Source organism: Lepeophtheirus salmonis, chromosome 7, assembly GCF_016086655.4.
Source record: "Lepeophtheirus salmonis chromosome 7, UVic_Lsal_1.4, whole genome shotgun sequence".
In the NCBI taxonomy this organism is placed as follows: Eukaryota; Metazoa; Arthropoda; class Copepoda; order Siphonostomatoida; family Caligidae; genus Lepeophtheirus; species Lepeophtheirus salmonis.
In genome coordinates this window covers 10,214,210-10,235,247 of record NC_052137.2, presented here as the reverse complement: position 1 = coordinate 10,235,247, position 21,038 = coordinate 10,214,210, and the positions used below count along the sequence as shown (strand labels likewise).

The 21,038-nt window shown below is 29.1% G+C and overlaps 1 protein-coding gene across 2 annotated transcripts in view; it reads right to left on the bottom strand.

The window, feature by feature from the left end:
- The window catches only part of LOC121121446 (uncharacterized), a 242,521-nt gene that overhangs the window by 208,012 nt on the left and 13,471 nt on the right, over positions 1 to 21,038 (bottom strand). The gene's annotated exons all lie outside the window — the stretch shown is intronic.

Genomic DNA, 21,038 nt, shown 5'->3' with positions numbered 1-21,038 from the left:
TTCCCGCACTTTATTACAGTTATTAATTTTCTCTACCCAAAATTATATATCATGCAGCTGATATTAACAAAGTTCTTAATTCAGTAATATCATATTTTTTGTTCCCACCATCTTCTCGTGATTTTTCTCCTTACAAAGATATTAACTCTGCTCCCTACTCTTGCCTCTGGTGTTGAGTGACAATGCTGAAAACAATCAATTTATGGTTAATTTTGATATAATCATAAGTATTTATGGCTGAGTTTTCAAAATTGAGAATGATATCACAAAAACTAAAAAATAATACTTTGTTATACGGGAAGTGTTAATGTCATACTCTATACAACTCTAGTAATTACCTTCTTTATTTTGGATTATTGTTCCAACTTTTGTTTTATATTTCAACATCTGCGGTCAAATTTAGTGTGATACTTCCTATTTATCTTTCACAAAACATCGTTAAAAAAAGGTCAAAACAATTAATTATTGAAAATAACAATAATAATATTTGAGAATGAATTTTAAGTGGTCGGATTTAGAATACAAATTAAATAACGCATTTAAATGGAAACAATTATATGAAAAAGAAAATAATTACTTTATCAATAAAATGAAATTTTTTAAAGACTCTAGAAAAGTAAAGAAAGTTAAGAGATTTATAACTTAATACCTAGAAATATATTAGGTATTCATAAAGTATACACATGAATGTTTGTATATCGAATATGTATTATTAATATTTTTATGCTTATCAAAAAAAAGTATTAGCTCAAAACCAAATGAATACAAAGAAAGTTGAATAAACATAAATATTACAATCCTAATATTTATTCATGTTTTTTTTTCAGTACCTTCTTCATTGTTATTTAATATTTGGGATTATATTTTAAAAAAAAAAAAAAATATATATATATATTATTCATTAAGCCACTAATACCAATAAACAACTCAATATTTAAACTATTTTAATAATTATATGTCTCAATGAATATTTCTTCATACTGTATTACTATTTTTTTAAATGTTGCTAATGAGAATCTGGATGATAGCTAATTGATATATTCAATTGATATGAAATATCTTTCAAATAGATATTTAAAGCTTTATTGATAAGATTTTATCTTTCATTTTGTGAACAACCTTTTTATAACGTGGTTTGTAAACTAGATAAAAAAGAAAGGCCAAAAATAAAACGTATTTTGTTACACGATAAATGTTGAACAGTTATAATAATTATGTAATTTAATTTTTAAATTATTTTATTTTTTTACTGGACTCTCCATTTGCAGTAAAAATTATAATAAAAATGATAAAATAATTTTACTGAAAAAAAAATGCATCTATATTTTTAGGTATACTCAAAAACATGAACTTGGAGTTTTTATGGGATATATTTTTTTATTTTTGTCTAATAAAAGTATTTAATCTTTATATTTGATAAAAATGTCTAAGAAATATTTAATACTTACTTTATACGAGTTTTAGGAATCAGATGTTTAATGTACTAATTTGTTTTTGGATATTGCGTATATTATATAAAATAAAGCTACAATAATTTAATTTGTTAGCTACCTCAGTAAGTTTCAGTCTTTACATAAAAAAAAGAATCCAAGAAATGAAAGGGAAAAATAGAAGATCGACAGTTAATTAAATTCACTGAACCTCGATTAAAAATGACTAAATATACAAATAAATACTAAAAAAGATATTTTTAAGATAAATTTATAATTCATGTAATCAGATTAAATGTACCAAGAGGATACGAAAAAGTTTGGCAATTAAATGTAGAGTCAGAGTAATAATAAACATTTTTTTTTATCTTAAGGGTATATAATATCTTAGTTCACTAATGCAAGGTTAAAAAAGTATAATAGTTGAATACTTTTTTTCATTAAAAAATAACAATGTAGACCTAATTTTTTTAAACCTTATGACACTCTATATCAAAGTACCATGTAGAAACTTGAAGCTTAAACACTTGTATTATCAAACTCCAACATAGCTGGCCAGGCTAACGGGGAGAGGTTGTAAGACCATCTACAATTTTAAGAAGTGGCTAGAATACAACGAAACTATACCAAGGAAGGAGGGCTTTGGAAACAAGGCAATCATGAATGCAGATACCCTCAATGACACTCCTGATTTATTTCCCAGTGGTTTCACAGGCTTACACCGATGTTTTCAAAGCTAACCTGCTCCCCTGGTTCCATGCCAATTACCCCAGTGGCAAAGTCGTCTTTCAGCAAGATGGGGCCCCACTCACACTGCAAAAATTACTGAGAACTTCTTAGCTAATATAACGCTTTCTGGTACAAGAGAATGTGGCCACCATAAAGTCTAGATGCCAATCTCCTCCTCTGTCCTCACATTTAGAGGAGGGCCTGTAGTATCTGTCACCCGAACATTGAAGCCATAAGGGCCCCGACAACGTGGAGTGAGCTCCCATGGTCCTGAAATTCATTCGCAATATTTTTAACTCTTTTTACAAGAGGGTTGTCACCATCTGAGAGACCAATGGCGACTGAATAGAATACATCAATTTGACATTGTCTATAAATCAGAAAAAGACTACTAAAGATTTTTGTTAAATTGATAATTAAAGAATGGCGGGCAATTTTCTTTCAAAGAGTGTACGATTTAAATTTCCACTCGGTATTATATGTACAAATTTTGGCACTTATACATAATTTTTTTAACTTGTCAACTTATTGCTTTATTATAAAAATATGTTATCAATTTTTTCTATTTTCGACAGTCATTGTCGGTCACGTTTGTAATTTTTTCTCTTCAAACAAGCTGTAGATGAATGTGACATGCAATCATAGGAATACTCATGAAATATATACACAAATTTTGAGACGTATAGACAAATTACTTCAAAGAATATACTCAGAGATTTTCAATATTTTTGAGCTTTGCAACTAGTCCTTCTAAACAATATTTCGTATATATTTTTTGTATACGAGTATACAAATTCATTAATTAATTTATTAATGTCTTTCAAAGTAGACAGCAACAAATGTAATTAATTATATATATAATAAAATACATATATATTCAACAAATTATATATCCTTTTAAACATATATAAATATAAGATAATTAAACTTAAATGATTATATGTATACAAAAAACCATGAGTAATAAAGAATCATTTAATATTTAACCTTATATTATCATGAATAATACGGATTTTATGTGTTAAATTTTACAAAAATTGAAAGTTTGAATTTGTACACATTTAATAATATACTTTTATGCGTGTGACATTAAAAACTCAGCAAAAATAACCAATTACCTTTTGGCATTTTATTATGAGAGGCATATAAGCAAAAAATGTTTATGAATAATGGTGGGGATCCTGTCGTAATCCCTTACTTAAAATTATTATAAAGTTGTTGTTTTTTTCACAGACCTCCAGTAGTACTTTTTCAAATAGATGATATCATTAAAAATATTAAATACCGGAAGGATTATGTATTTCATCTCAAGAGCTGTCATCCTTTTCTTCGGTGTGAGAATTTTTTTAGTTCTGAGTGAGTTTCATAGGACTTTTTTTATGTCATTGGGTTTTTTATTAAGTGAAAAATTTATCTGAATCATTCTGAACTTCGGAAGTCTGCACAAAAGGGTTTTTTTCCGTTGAAAATGGTTCTCTAAAACCTATTTAAAAATTTCTTCATTTAAAAGTAAACTGCATATAATTATTTATTCAGAAAGCGTGTTTTATAAAGATGGCTGGGCTCTCGCCCATTAGACCACCAGACGAGAAAGCAACGAAGGATTGTTCTGACTTCCTTGCATATGTACTATATTCGAGGATGGTCGAACAAGGAAAGGATAAAAGTGTCAATGAAGGGAAGTTTATTGACTGGGATCAAATATTTCTAATGGGAAAAATTTGTTGTTATATTTGGAAGACAGTGATGGAAAACCCGTTCATATTGAATGCTGAAGCATATAGACGTTTATGATATTGCATTGTTATATGGTTTTAAAGAGTATGAACTAGCAGAAGCAAATCCATACTTTGTTATTAACGCAGCGGGTTTTCACTCCAAATTTCCAATTGACATAAGATGAAGATTGGAAAACTTCAAAAGGGTACACCCATTTGTGAATAGAAGTTGTATCAATGATTTCCGACATATCAAGTAATATTCAAACTGGTACACTCTCAAGAGTGTGCAAAAGAAGGGGAGCATTGGTGTGTAATGGACTTCAGTGAGGCATTTGATACCATTTTACATATTTTGAGATCAATAAATAAACTCCTTCCTATATAATTTTTCAATCCAATTAGAGCTCTTTAATTCATTTCTACGTCGACTATTGAATAAGGTGATCCGATAGTTTCAAAAAAAGTTTTTGAGTTGATTTTGGAATGTCACAAAATATTATTGTTATATATTCTAACTACATCACTTTGATATTGGAGGCAAAGTCAGGAAACCAATTAAAAAAGAGGATTGAAGTTTTAATGAACTACTTCTAAAAATATCAAAAAAGGTCTGGCTTGAAGATTGACAACAAGAAAACTGTTATTCTCCCCTGGGTAACTGGGATCCCTTTGAAGGATTTGATTGTTCAAAAAAGAAGAGTGTCAATATTTTAGGAGTTAAGTGGGAAAATAAAGGAGCCTTATATAAAACTGGACTCAACTAAACGTTTTTTTAAATTCTTCAATTCACAAATGGAAGAAATTTAATGTCCAAAAAAAATTGACCTCTTCAAGTATAAATTTTTCCTGCAACTCTTGATGATGCAATGTCTATTCCATGGTTAGCAAAAAAGGCCATTGACGTAGAAAAATGTTGGTTCACTAATCTTTTTCATCAAAACTACATAAATTCCATAAAAAGCTCATTCTTTTTTATGAAATTTTTAGCAATTTTGTGTCTATTTATTTGTTGTCAAATTTTAAAGAAGGAAAGTTTTTATTGAAAATGGATTGATAGCTAACATCTTATATAAACATTTTTCAAGATATTTGACTTTGGTTTAGGGAATTAATTTTGAATTAAAATGTTTATTTATACATATATTTTTTATCTATCACTTTTCTAAAATAAAAAATAAAGTCAAAATAATAAAAAACATACAACTTTTTACTAACTTGGGTGTTTATTAAAAATTACTATAACTAACCAAATTCATAAATTAACAAACAAAGTTAATGAACTGACCTATCAAATTCACAAATTAAGAAACAAACTTTATGAAATGAGGAAACAAATTTATATTTTAGCTTACACCATAATCTAATACTAACATGTTTGATAGTTTATGTCGGTTCAAGAATAAAAGAGAATATTAGCTTTAATTTTTATGTATTTTCCTTATTCACCTTTGACGGCAGTTACAAATAAGAGGAAGTTGTATTTAGAAAATGTTGTATCTTACTATATTTCCTGCATTGGAAAATATTTGCATTATTTTTTGTTATTAGCTAATCTTGCTCAATATAAAGTTAATTTAAAAGATTAATTTATTATCCTTATTTATATAGATTTGTGCATTAAGAAAAATAAGTAGCTGAATTATAATAAGGCGTTAGAAAATAAAGGGTCTAATGTTTCATAATTTATTATATATTAATATAAGGTGTAATAATACAAAATATATTATTTAAATAGATTTTTTTTTATTTCCTTAGTATTCAAGACAGTTATGAAATGACAGTTCAACTTGACAATTTCCATTATTTTATCCACATTTCTAAAAATTGGGGTTTCAGAGCCTGGTGGATCTTTGACATCCAAATTATCGGGAACAGAATCGACAAAAATAGTCAAAATTGTGCGTAATTGGCTGATCCAGTATAAGAACCATAAACATTATTTACATTTTTAGCGATCTGGCTTGCATTTTCGCCTTGTTTGAAGGAAAATTGTAAAATATGGCATACTTTTCCTTTTGTTTGAGTCCATCTTTGACGTGCATTCAAGCAATACTGAGTCAATGAATCACAAAACTGTCCGTGAAATATTATCTTTCTATCAACATCTATTTCAAGCCGATCCCACTAATTTAACGTGAGATACACATGACTAAAGTCATCTATAGGAAAAATAAAATATCTCTTCTTCTTCACCTATCAGCTACAATTAAGTTTGGACAAAGGAAACTACTACTGTTCAGATTAAAATATGAACTAATTCAGATACTTTTTGGTTTGTTCTTTAAATCTGAAATACATAAAGAAACTAAATCTTTTGGATAGGAATGTAAATAAGTAATGCAGAAAATCTCAGTTCGAGGCAACCAGTCCTTGATTAAATCCTGTTTTTGACATATCAAAGAGGATCTTTGGCTTACCTGTTAAGAAAAGTGCTTTTCGGGGTGTAATCATGATATATATCCCTATTGATTGAAAAACAATTAGAAATGAATTTAAGAATAAACATACATAACAAAAATGTTGGTATCATCTTACGATTGGTACCTATAAAAAGGACATATCCTTGTGGAGGTATTCATTCTTTTAAAGTTGACATCAAAAAAATGGATGAAAAACTGATTATGGACGTATTTTTATTATCAGGATTTGCCTGTAATTTTTTGTATACGATAGGTTAATTATTACCTACCCCGACAAAGTTGCACGTAAGTAAGGTCACGAGGATTGTAGTAAAACTTATCAATCAATTTTGATCTAACTTGGTACAAAAATAATATATGGTCCCAGTCTGAGGCCATTAAATTTTGATAGGTCCAGGTAGCACAAAACGTTAAAAATATACCACTGACACAAACTCTAGACTATATTGAAAAATAGAGCTCAAATTAAAAGAATCATAAAGATGTTTTATATAGAAAAAAATCCAAGGTGAAATTTAGTATCCAAATCGTACAATAGGTATAAACGTAATATCCACCGTCACTTCTGAAAAAATTGAGATACAAAACCGAAAGAATTTCTTTCTGGCAAACAATACAAATAAATATACTAGAATGGGCAATTCGTAGAACATAAATCCTCCTCCTGAAATTACACATAGTTTTGTATCTTAATTTTTTCCGATGCTATGGTCGATTATACATTTTTTATGCTATGTATTACCTTGACCTTGACTTCTAAAAAAATGTATTTGTATTTTTGTGTTACCATATATAATCACGGTGAACAATCAGTGGCAAAAGCATAACCTAAGGTTCAACTCCGTTGGCGTAGGTAATAACATATATTTAAGTCTGAACGCAATAGATATTAAATTTCATTAAATTCAACATTACCCATTTTTGAATTTAACATAGAGAAGAAATGATATTTTATGAAGGAAAAATAACCAGAGGCGGAGATTTGCAATTAATAATTAAATAATGTATAGAACTGTTGATTTCCAGAGTATCCTTTGCAGAAATGAAGGAGATCTACTTTTGTTAGTCTAGCCTTAATTCTATATTTGTTTCTGCCTATCGATGTGAAGAGCATTTGAGTCCCGATAATCCCTTCTTTCTTTCCTATCTACTGGTCCAATTTAAATTATTGCAGTAGATAGAACCTACTGATAAGAAAACATACGTTTATATGTATGTATGTATTTATGAGTCTTTATTTATACTACTATTTTAATATTTATGTATAGGTACACTCATAGATATGAGTAAATAAAAATATTGAATATAAAATTGGATATGAATGTATGGATACAAATAAGTTGATATATAGCTATAACGATTAAGTAGGGGCATACGAGGCGTGTTCAAAAAGTAAGGTGTCTTAGTATATTTTACCACAATTCCAGACGTTTTCTTAATATTGCTTCTCGTAAACGGCACATCACTTCAAGATAATACTCTTTATTGAACGTACGACCATATGTTAAAAACTTCTGATCCACAATACTGCAGTAGTCGGGAAAAAAACAGGGATCCAAACTTGGACATTTTGATCAAACTTGGTGAACTTTTTGATATTAGCTCACCTGAGCTTTTCCATGGCGACAATTAAGATTTGGTTTTGATAGCATAACCAGGATTCGTCACTAGTCATGACCGTTTTAAGCAAATCCAGATCATCGTTGACATCAGAAAAGAACTCATGAGCGATTCTTATGCGAAGATTATTTTTCTGAAAATTAAGGAGCTTCGGGAAAAACTTTGTTGAAACTTGTTTCATAGTCAAAACGTTCAAAAAAAATAATGGTAAAAGCCTACTAATATGCCAATATCCTGAGCAATTTCTCTGATAGTGACACGACGGTTTTCAAAAACAATTTTCTTCACTACTTCAACGTTTTCATTTGTTTGTGGACGTGCTTGGTTATCCAGAGTGAGGCTCGTAATTTTCATTTTGTTATCTCAGAAGCGTTTCACTGTATGCCACTGTTGGCATTTCAAGTCTTTTGGATCACTTAATTTCATTTTTTAAGTGATAAAAAATTATGTAAATGCTTGATCTTTGTTTTTCAATTGCAGAAAATTACCGAACACTCAAGAGTCTTCTAACCGTTATACCTCTTACAAACTAACTAAACATACTATATAGCTGAAAAAGTAATTATTTGTTCGTGGCGAGTGTACTAACATAAAAAAACTGAGCATAAACGATGTACATTTTCTGCAAAATTTGAAAAGTTTCCTTACTTTTTGAACACACCTCATCTATGGTTTCATTCTAAAGGCAAGATTATACAGTTTCCATAGAAATACAGTAAGTCTTGATCATGTATTGGAGACTGAGCGCATTCAATAAAACTTAAATAATTGCAAATTAGCTCCTAAGTTTTTTTAGGGTGTGATATTTAAAAATTAGTTAATTGCTTCAAATTCATAATTACAAAAAAAAAAAAATAATAAAAACTCATTTTATAATTTGAAATTGGTAAAATTCTTTGAACTTAAAGTATTTTACAAACAACAATACTATAGAGCTAAAGTTGATGCCATCAGATTGGGTGTTATGCAAAGACTCAAAATTGGTGTATTTTGTTGAAATCAAGAAATTGAAACTTGATTCCGAAAAAAGCAACATTTATAAGACTTTGCAAATTTGTCAATTACTAATTTCCTAATTATCACCAGCAATAATAAAATAAAACATTTAAGAAATTTAGTTTTTCATCTTTTTGCATTAAATAAATATCCATTTAAAACACTATTTATTTATTAATTATTAAAGGAGAAACAAAAAATGAAAATGGGCTATTCAATTTATGGAAAATGATTTTCAAAATGTATAAAACAAAGCTTTAAATATTATTATTATTATTAAGTATAAAAAAACTTCTTTTACATACAGCTAAAACTTATTTATTGTTTTTTTTTTAAATGATTTTTTTTGGTGCATCCTGTATTTAAAAGTGATATATGTATATATATATATACACCTACAATAGAATAATGATATCTCACATGATTGTAGAATACGCCATTTGGTTATGGATATGTCAATGCTTAAAATAATATTCACTATGACATTTTTACATGATTGAAGTTATTTAAAAATGTACGTTGAAAGTATTCCCTATCTTCATATATACTTTTAACATAAATGAATGCTAAGAAATTGGAGTAAAAAAATAATATATTATAGTAGAATGAAGCAAAAAAACATGGGCAACAATGACAGCTTTTTTAATCTAACTATTGCTATTTAACCAAGCCTAGTAATATTTTTGTAAATAGCAATGAGTTTGAAAAAAAAACGAAAAACTACATTAAAGGATTCCTTTTAAAAATGTAACTCTTCGGCATCTTTGTATGCCTTCATAGGCAAATAAAGCTTTATTTACGATGTGTATTCTGTAGCAAAACATAATTCATAATAAACTAAATTAAATAAATATGGATGAACGGGATCACACCATTGTCTTAAAATAGTATATTCTTTTATTTTTTGTGAGTAGCAAATTAGTTATTGGACCAGCCACATTAAAATTTAAACAAATGTTTGAATTATTTAGTCTTAATTAGTTTTTAGTATGAAAAAGTCATTATTTTACTTATTCTATCATATTTTTTAAGTTTGGTAAATAAGTGTATAAGCTTTCGGACCATTATATGCTATATTTATTTAGTTTTATGTATGTAAAATATAATATTAGCCCGAGGAAATAAAAAAAAAACTGTATTTCATTTCATATGTATAGAGGGTCATCATGATTGGCTGCAACCAATAGGGAAATTAATTCAATCTAAAGATAGTTTCCGATAAACCCAGTAGACATTTTATAGCTTAATCGGCCAGTATCTCAAATTAAGTATTTTTGTGGTTTATCTACTACTGGTTAGGACTAGACTTAAAGAAAGCTTTATGCTTTATCATTATATCTATATTAAGATAAAAAATATTATAGAAATTTACTATTTGTAATGTATATATTTATAGAAATTAGGAAATATGGAAAATCCTCCGCTTCCGATAGCTAAAATGTAAATAAGTGACAGACTCTGCATGCCAAGGGCAACGCTGCTTGTAATATTTTAAAATTTCATAAGTGATACTTACATTTCCAGGGGTTTTTGTAAGTGCATTTAGTATTTACTAAAAAAAATCAAATAACTATTGGCCGATGGACAACTCCCAGTTAATGACTACTCAGGCAAATTATTATCGGTGCTCTGAAGTATTTTTTGACAGTTTTACAGCCCTGAGGCCAACTCCCTTGACAACATCTTTTAGATGCATGTCGAGGGGAAAGCATTCAGTGTCCGTCATCGATGCACCGGGTTGGCAAAACTAATGATTAAGAGAGCTCAGACATACATCAATCCATACTTTTAATTTTGTTTGAAATTTTATTATTAATATTTAGTTGAAGTTTAAAATTCAAAGTGTTAAGATTTAATGAACCACTTGTTATAGTCTTCTTAACTTTTTAATTTTATCTTCTTTTGTTATATAACCTGATATTTAAATTCCCTCTCCATAGCTCAAAATCAATTGGAGGTAAGCACTGGGATATTATATACTGATATTAGAGCCCATTGAAATCCAACTAATTTACTTGGAGTGAATAAAGACCATTTTGCCTTCTCACAAGATACTAACATGTGATTTCTTATTAAATATTTGGTCTAAAACGCCACCAAGTATTGTATTATGGACATAATCATTCTACTTACTATGACGTTTATTTTATAAGTTTCTGTATTTTCTCTGGAATCACTGGTACTTAATATTGCTTTATTCCTTGTCTTAATTAAATTAAGATCATTTTTTAATCCTATGCTCATATCTTTGATAAATATATCCCTTTTATTATCACGCCCATACCATCCACAAATCCAATAATTAGCAAAAATACAAGTTTGGATAAAATTATATTATGAATTGTGGAATTGCAAACGAGTTATCTCCAACTAACAATCTTTCTTTAGTAGACGTAAAAGTGCATACTGCCAGTATGATTTTAAAATGTTATAAGTTACTGGGCTCGTTACTTACACCAACGTAGTTATACAAAGATTTTGATTTTGTCACTGTTTGTGTGTTAGTCACCAGGATTACTGCCAAAGTGACGGATCAATTTTGAAAAAAAAAACTTGGTACAAAGAATATATATGGTAAAAATAAGAGGTCATTAAATTTGGTGAGGTTGATATCAGATGTCTAGAAACACAAAATATAAAAAAAATTATAATCAACCCTTTACCTTTGTATCAAATTAAGATACATAACATGATTTTAACTGGAGGTTTTGAGCTCTAACAAGTGTCCATTCTAGTTTTAAATGTATTTAGTATTTACTAGAAAATTAATAAATAACCTTGCGATTAATATGAAAGAGACCCAATTGCTCATCGTTGTAACCTTAGTAAATAATCACACTGCTTACATACTAACATATATTTTTTTACATGCTATAAGCATAAAAAGGCACAAAATGCTTAATATTTAATAAACTTATATAAATGCTAATTTTACGTCTAGAAGTGAAATAAGCTTTTTTTTGAATTTTTTTTTTTTGGTGACATAGTTTACTTAGTTATTTTATGCATTCATCTAATGTATGCACTTTGCACAAATATCAAGTCTTGATGCAACAATAAAGTGCTATAAAAATATGTACGTATTTTAGCCCATTCATTACAAATAAAATTCATTAATATTAGTAATGCAGATGATGAAGTAAAAATGGGTCTCTTAGCGGCATAACTGGAGGCTTATTTAGAAAATCATAGTTCTCTAAATGTGTGCAATTTCTTTAATCATAAATATAGCAATCAATGAATTACAATAAATTCATACTCCTAGAAGGAAAATATGTTGTTTTGAAACAAATGAAAAGAAATGCATCAAATATTGGGATATTTTAGGAAAATATGAGATTATATTAAAATTATTCTTAAATGTACGTATACTGAATGGGATTTCTAATTCAAAACAAAAAAAATGCAATGTCGAATTCTTTTGAAACAAAATAATTAATGTTTACAAATTGAAATAAAACTAGAAGACAAAAATGGGAAATTTTCTACAGTGGCTTATTTTCAGGGGCTTTCCCAAGTGTTGAAGATGTATTTATTAATAGAACAAAACCTGTTACAAAAGTTGAATTAAAAATTAGGCTTCCTTTCCTAAGTCGTCAGTATTACTTTAAGTCTATAGTATTATATGATACTCTAAGACAGGGATTCCCAACAGATGAGTTCATTTCATACGACCTGCAGAAACAATAAAAAAATAAAATAAAAAAGCTTAAAAAATGACTAAAATATCTTAAAGAAATAATCAACTTTGGTGAAATATTTCAAAACTTATGTAATTATAATCGTATATATCAAATGTTATACTACCTATTTTCATATTTGTCAAATGGTATATAGAATGGGAAAGCTCATCATTTTATAAAAAAATCAAATGGTATTTGACTTTAAATCGGGTTGATTAACCTGAAATCAAATTATGAATGGAAGACATTATTCGAGTCATAGTTCTCTAGCAAAGAATTCTGGATCGGATTACTACCAGAATTTGAGCTTCGAAAACAATTGGCTCTTAGTTATGGTGGAATGTTGAGATCAACCTGGTCTGTTTTCTATGAGATTAATGTGGTTAAAAATAAATATCGTACTAAACTCATTTTTGACTCATAATAAGAATTGTTAAAAGCAGGTTAGATGCAAAATTTCAAAAAGTAGCTCGGATTACACTAGAAAATTTCAGGCAACAGAGTTATAATTCATAAAAAAAAATGATTCAAACGTCACTTACTATTTATTATCTTTTTAATGTTCAATTAAAATTAAAGCTAATGTTTCCTGAGTGTGGTCCGTCGGATGATCTCTTCATCTAATTTTGGGTAACAGCCAAAAACGGTTTGAAGCCATGCCTTCTTGAAATGAGATTGAAAATTAACAGTTTTTTGATTTTATAAAAACAAAGTTGAGTCATTTTTTTCGAGTGTACACAAAAATAGCATATAGGTGTGACTTCACTAAGAGACTTTGTATCGTCAACATGAATTTGATTACGTTGATGACATCATTATTATTGCAAATAAAGGGTATCTATCAAGTAACTTAATCAGTACAAATACAAATGTTTGTTATTTCTTACGGATACGTTATCCTTGATCTCTACAATTAGGCAATGAAGCAATTAAACTAATGTTAATAAGTAGCTAATATGTTTTCCCTGCAACAATGATTAGTGACCTTTTACTGAACTAAGCCAAATTATAACTAATTATTGTTTTTCTTTTTTAGGTCATAAATAATATATCAAGCTACCTACACAGAATCATTTTTTATTCACTTACCGGCTGATGTATTTATGTATGTACAACCAGAGTTTCATGAATAAATAAGATAAATTATCAAAATTGAACAGACTAGAAAATACATTTATACTTACTAACTTCAATCAATCTAAAAAAAAATTATAATGTTTTCATTTCAATAGATAAACAAATATGTTACTTCATATCGGTCAAAAGCAAAACTCTGTTTTCCCGTATCAAAATTTATGTTTATTTTCTTCGTAAAGCTCCATTTTTATGGGATTGTAATTTTGCTTAGATTGATGCCCTAAAAAAACTGTCAATGCTTAGAGCTGTTAATGTAACGGCTGAGATAAATTGAAAAAGTTTACTACAGTTTTCCATGATTTAATTACAAAAAATGAGGAACGAAAGCAATTTCTACTACATTGCGTTCATGAACATCAAAAGATATATTCTGAATTTAAAATAAAACAATTGAAATAAAATATATCTAATAAGGTGAATTTATTGTGTTATTAAATAAAAGTAATCCTAATGTATGAAATTGAGTCCTATTATTGATCAATTTTGAAAGATAAGCCCAACGAAAAAGTTAAACACTTTTTACTGAGTTACTTGAAGATACTTCAAATTAGAAAAACCAAATTTTACAAAATAGACATACATCTATTGAATAATATTGAAACGAGTTAAAATACAATTATGACAAGTACTTTTTGTGTATTCTTTATTTGAATGCAAATTTCCCAGTCCACCCTAAAATCAAGTTATAGAATTGACTTAAAGCTCTCGTTGGGGCCTAATATAGTTGTCTTAGACGGAGGGGGGGATCAATTTTGAGTAGCTGAGATCAAATAGAAAATAAAATTGTGTGTGGGGGGGGATGTATTTTTGAAAATTACTTTTGATTTTATGTGATACCTTAAATTGAGCATATACGAATGTTCAATCATGTTTTGAGTATAATTGAATCTATTTAGGAAAGGAATTTCACAACCAAGGAATTTAATAATAATGACAACTGCTAAGGAAAAGAAAGCTTATTCATCACATTATCATTTTTTTAAATAGGTCAGCTAAAAATAAACACAATTTACATCACTACCTCTAGGTGCTAGGTGTAAGATAAAAAAAATATCTTAAAAACGAACTAAATGCAAAAAGTATGTAATATAAACGATGCACTTATACAAAAAATGTTGGGATTTTTATGTATTTTATTCTTTGATTTCGAAATATTATTAAATAACTTTATCAATTTTATATTGTATTTATATTAACAATTTTGTACATTTATCTTGAATAACCACTTCCGATAGTCAAAATAAGAATAAGATATACATATATGTACGAGTATAAGTGGTATTGTCCCACCATTCACTACAAACCAAATGCGTTTTAGAATCAACTTTTTACAATGTGTACATATCTGTAAATAATGATATTGGGAAAAGTTTTTTTTTTTTAGAAAGTAGCAATAATGTACAAATAATATATCTTAGCGATCTATATTTTGTTGGATATCTGTAGTATAAGTGTATTAATTAAAAAAATCCATCGGAAAATACAAAGAAAAAAATATATATATGGTAAACCAATATATAATGTGTTAAAGCTCAAAAGCATTAAATAAACAAAATAATATTTGAATGTACTACGTACATTTTTTGTTTTTGCAATATATCAAATTTATATTTTTTCGATGTTATATATTTATGAAAAAACAATTCAAATAAACAATATTTTTGCTCTTTCAAAAGAAAGTTATTTTATAATGCAATCATCAATTCGCCGCATGCCACATTCAACGCCTACTCTACATTTTCTCATTGTATGCAGTAGTCATAACTAAAATGTATCTTTCTAATAACTAAAGATACAGTTTTAGGAATACCTTTATACTTTTCATAACAATATAATAGTACGTATAGAAAATAGAAGACCATGATGTTTAATGGATTCCCCCGCCCCTATTAATGTTTAACTCTTTGGCAATCAAGGCAGTGTTAATATATTGGTCGGACTCAGCGAGTTCCGCTAATTTAACAATATTTTTTACAAATACCCTTCCAAGGCGTGGTGTATCTTTGACATAAAAACTACCAGAACGGTATTGACGAAACCAAAATTACAAATTACTGTCACAGTATTAGTACCATAAACAATATTCACGTTTTTAGCCACTTGACTTGTGTTTTCACCTTTTTCGAAGAAAAAATGTCGAAAATGAATTATTTTCTCTTTGCTGGCGTACATTTTTGAAGTGCACTAAAACAATAAGGTTAAAAAATACTGTCTGAAAAGAATTTTTTTTTAAATTTTACATTTTACACAGTACTCAAGCTGTTTGTTGGGCACTTACTCCCCAACCTACTTCCCCAGTCCCATACATCCCCCACCAATTACCTCCTATTGCCCTCTAGCAGTTCACCCCCGAGCCATATACTCCTTGAACCATCTACCCCTGAGCCATTTACCCCTAATATAAAATATCAACCATACCACCAAACATTCAATATTTTAACAACCATATAATACGTAATTATTAATTTAATTCATTGTTTTAACTTAATAGCGTAAGTATTAGTGATGTTTTGGACTTGTCTTGACCTGATCACCTGTTACCTCTTGAAAGTTAAAGAGGTGTTCTCAATTAACTATAAAATTATTTATGATTTATTCATTGTTATTATAATAATAAATTTATAATTTAAGATACAATGGTCAATTATAGCCAGAGGTGGGAACTTGGACTCAAGGCTTGCGACTATACTTGGAGTTGAGTACTTATTTTGAAGACCATCTCACAATCAAAGACTCAAGACTTAACTTAGACTCCATAGCTAGGTCTTGCAACTAGACTGGACTCCAAAGCTAGTATGTTGTGCTCTGGAGAAAAGTATTAACAGTATGAACCCAGTATTATAGTTATGGACTTGAAATGATCTTGAATAAAATCTGAGGACTTTGTCCGAACTCTGATTAATCCTGTGTCGTAAGTTGCAGAAGTAGAAACAAAATTCAGAAATATTTGGTAGCTATGAGTTAAAGATATATGTAAAAATGATTAAACATAATTCCTTATTTAAAAATCATGGAATGGTACATTTAATACACACTACAAATCTTAACAATCAATTCTTGATAACATAAAAATTATTTTACTTTAATGTAACTCTGTATCTCTCATACAAAATCTCTGAGATTCGACTACCTATCCATTCAGTACCTTTACATTTTTACAAAAATGTTCCTGGGCCTCTTTTTCAAGTTTACAGAAAAAATATTTTCCCTCCACCAGAGTTTTCTATAAATATTTTTTATGTCATTGGAATTGAACCAATGTATGGAAAAGTCCAGTCTTTCACTATTTCTAGAATCTAATATTCCCTAAAAAAAGCTTTTTGGCCCATAAATTCCCATATTTTGCTTAATGATCTTAAATAATTTGCTTTTTGTAGATTTGAGTGCCTTTAATCTCCGAATCTGTTGATTGATGCCGATTGCTATATTTTTAAGCACTATCCTTGTCTACAATTACTTGAGGTAGGTCAAATTAAGATTTTCATTGAAAATTTACCAACATATTCCAATTTATTTTTTTGTTGACATCTCTGACCCAAACCCTAATCAAGAATTTTTAATTTAAGTTTATTGCCAGCTCATTGTTTTAATTATCTTTGAAACCATCTCTCTAAGTATTGTGAATGTTGTTTTCCAAAATTTATTAATTTGCTAAATTGTTTCCTTTAATTTGATATGGCTTTGTCATTTTTTGGTAGGAAACGGTAATTTTTCAACAAAATGTTAAATATATTTTCAAACAATTGTATTTTTTTCAAAAATATATATTATTCTATAAAAAAACACTATTTGATACATATAAACACCAACACATACGATGTAGGTGGTCACTATTTTAAAATTTCATCGGCTTTGCGCACATATAAATGGGACTATAGTACATTAAAACTGTATATGTGTGTACCAAAAAAGGTTTAGCTTGTTCAAAACAAGTCGGAGCAGTAGTCTCAGTCTAATATTTATGTGTTTTCGTGTTTGTATTTATGCAGTTTTAACAATGTTTATTCATAAGCAAATGTTCCATAAATCTTGTTTCTTCAGGCAATTTTTTAATGATTCTGAACGAACTTACATATTTCATTCTTATTATTCAAAACAACGTTATCGTTAAGAAAAAATTAGCATTAAAGAACGAATACTTCTATATAACCAACGTCCAACGGCTATATTAAATGTCGTAAAAGGCTCTAAATATGTAATTTCATTATCCACGTTGTTTTTGTTGCGTATCTTTGCTTAAATAATTTTTAATTGTCGCGTCAACTTGTATCCAATTTTTCCCGAGAGGACATGGGGAAAAACATTCTTTTCCACTATCATTGCGCATTGTCTTTTAGATAGTGAAAACTTAACAGTTTATTGTATTTTTGGACATTCAACCAAGGATAGTTATGGACTTGAAATGAGCTTGAATAAAATCTGAGGACTTTGTTTTTGTACACTGGCCGCTTCTAAAGTGCCAGCAATGACTCTATACCCAAGCTATCTTTTGGTGGAGTTTAAATACGAGTTCTGCAATGATTCAAAGATCATCTTGACATTACAGTTGTTTTATTCCCTTTCTATTTGTAACCCACAAAATAAATCTCTTTTATTCCTTTGAAAAATATGATATCAATCTTCCTTGGAACTTTTTGTTTTTTGAGAAAAAAAAATGCTCAAATTTGTAAAATTAAAATATTTTTATGATTTTTTCCAAAGTATAGTTGCCTTGTGGAACGTTTTTTAACCCTACCAGTCTAATTCCACTTTTTTGTAGTTTAATATGGAAATCACCAACCATGATGCTATAATGATAGTGGTATTCATTCTTTATCGAATAGTGGCCAACCCTGGTTCAGAACATGTTTGCAATTATAACAGTCTCAAATCATTTAAATCATAGTTCGAGATATAACCAAATTAACACTTTAGGGAGTACTTATTAGTACTTACCTTTTTTTTTAAATATAATGAAGGAGATTGATAAATTGTGAAAAGATTACTAATCGATGTCACTGACCAAAAAAACGAACAAATATACTGTCATCAAATTTAGTGCCTAACATTTTTGAATGTAAGACACTCACTGCTTTACAATTTGACTATGACCCCATTTTCATCGTTTTGAATTCAGTGATACTTTATGTACAGAAAAAAACCTTGAAAACTGAACGTGACCTTTATAAAGAGGAAGAAGAATAATTGTTCATTCTTGCCTTATTTTGAAAAGATTCGGGAAATATTGAATCTGTTATGAAAATTGAGGGGCGAAAAAAATGTAGAAATTCAAAGGGAATGAGAAACTTAAAATTATACTCTATCATACCAAATGATGTGATTTTGTACAAAATTTATTTCAACCGAACAATAAGTTCAGTCATAAAAACATCTTACCTCGATGACTTTATTTTATATCTTTTAATATTTTACAGTCATTTTAAAACAAATAAAAAATACTATGGGGCTTTGATAACCATATAGATTATTGATTATTTATCCTCTGACCCTTTGATAAGAAGCATTGTTTATGAATATTAAAAAACAAAAATAAAAACATTTTGTTTTGTTTTGTAATCTTGTTATATAATTGTAATTTTCTATTTCATTTGTTGTATATCTTTAAATGTTGATTGAATTGTAAAAAACATATTTTAAAAAAATATTTGTTTTTTTCCTCATGTAAACACAATAAATCAGATAATAGTAAAAGCTTTAGCACATGCGTTAAAGTAGTCCTGGATTGTTCTAGGTATGAAAAGATAAAAAAGAGTGAGGAAAAGAAAGAAAATTAGACTGAAAGAAATAAATTCACTGAATTTGAGAAAAGTGGATAATGAAAACTTAAAAACAGTATTAATTGTAGCTAGAAAGATTATTTTATAACATTAGGCCTCATTTCATTCCCGACGGAACATATAATGAAATGATAATTAATGTTTTGATAAATAAGAAAATAAATGTAGAATTTGATGACAATGGAAAGCTATTGGAAAACCCAGGGTCACATATGCTGTGAAATATTTTATTTCTCTAAGACAGAGGTTCCCAAACTTTTCAGTTTGCAACCCCCAAAATAATGGTGCTAGAGATCAGTAGCCATTAATGACACTGGAGGTAGTTTATAATGTTGTGCACAGCCATGCACATGCGCACCCGCGTGTGTGCTCGTCTGTTCTCTCAGACAGAACGCAAAAGCACAAGCCATGGGATCGCTCACTCAACCAACTCACATAGTGAGATCAGAGCTCGTTCACGTGAAGCAGCTGATCAGTGAAAGACTGCTTCTTACAGATGAAACAGTGAAAAACAGAGTCTCACATGTCACAGCACGTCAGAGATCAGCGCGTCAGCTTCTTGAACAGAGGCAGAAGCTACTGATGGTTTGTACCGAGTTTCTGTGTCTGCCTCCATTAGGACCTGCTCTCATGTTTAGTTTCAATATTTTGACAACTGACAACTAATTCCTACATTTTAACCTATTACTTACATTTCTTAAGCATAACTAATAGATAGGGGGGCAATATTCCTGGAGCAGAGCAAGCACATTCTAGGCTTTATTTTAGAGACGACCACTTGTAGATCCTCCTCCACGTTTAGCCACGATCTACATTTATTTTTTATGTAGGTAAGTTCTGAGAACGTTTTTTTGCACAAGTTGGTGGAGCCAAATGGAATCAGGAGATGCATAGCGGCCTTGGATAGCTATTGGGATTCTCTCTCGACCGAAATCCAAAACTCCGCCAGTGTCATTGTGTTAAATGTGGCATGTAAATTTCTTTTATTTGACATCTCCACCAATGCTTCATCCAAACCGTATGTGAAATGATAAGGTCTTGTAACAGTGAATGGTTATCTTATCTCTGCTAGCCTGTCTTGTTCCTGTGGCCTCCTCAATTTGTTTGGTATTAATTAACGTTTCATTACGACTGTCAATAATTTACAGCTGTTTCCAAAAGAGTTTTGGACAGCTACCATGTGACGTGTGCGGCTGTAAATTAAACAGGGGCTAACCTGTGTAAGGAAATGTTTTTGGTTTGTTTTTTTGTGGAGGAAAAAAAAGGGGAAAAAAGAAAAAAACTTATGGGGAAATGTGTATGCTATTTTATTTAGTGACTCTTATTTCGAAGAGGAGCTTTACTAGCATTATTCAATGCAACAACTAAACTCCACAATTCCATGTTTTTATTCTAGTAGGTGTGTCATGGTGTACATTTTTGCCGGTAGAAATGTTTTTTGTATCAACAAACTTTCGATAAGTTTTTGGCATTTGAGGAGGAACGGTGTTGCACCATGACAATGATCCCCCCACAAAAACATGAA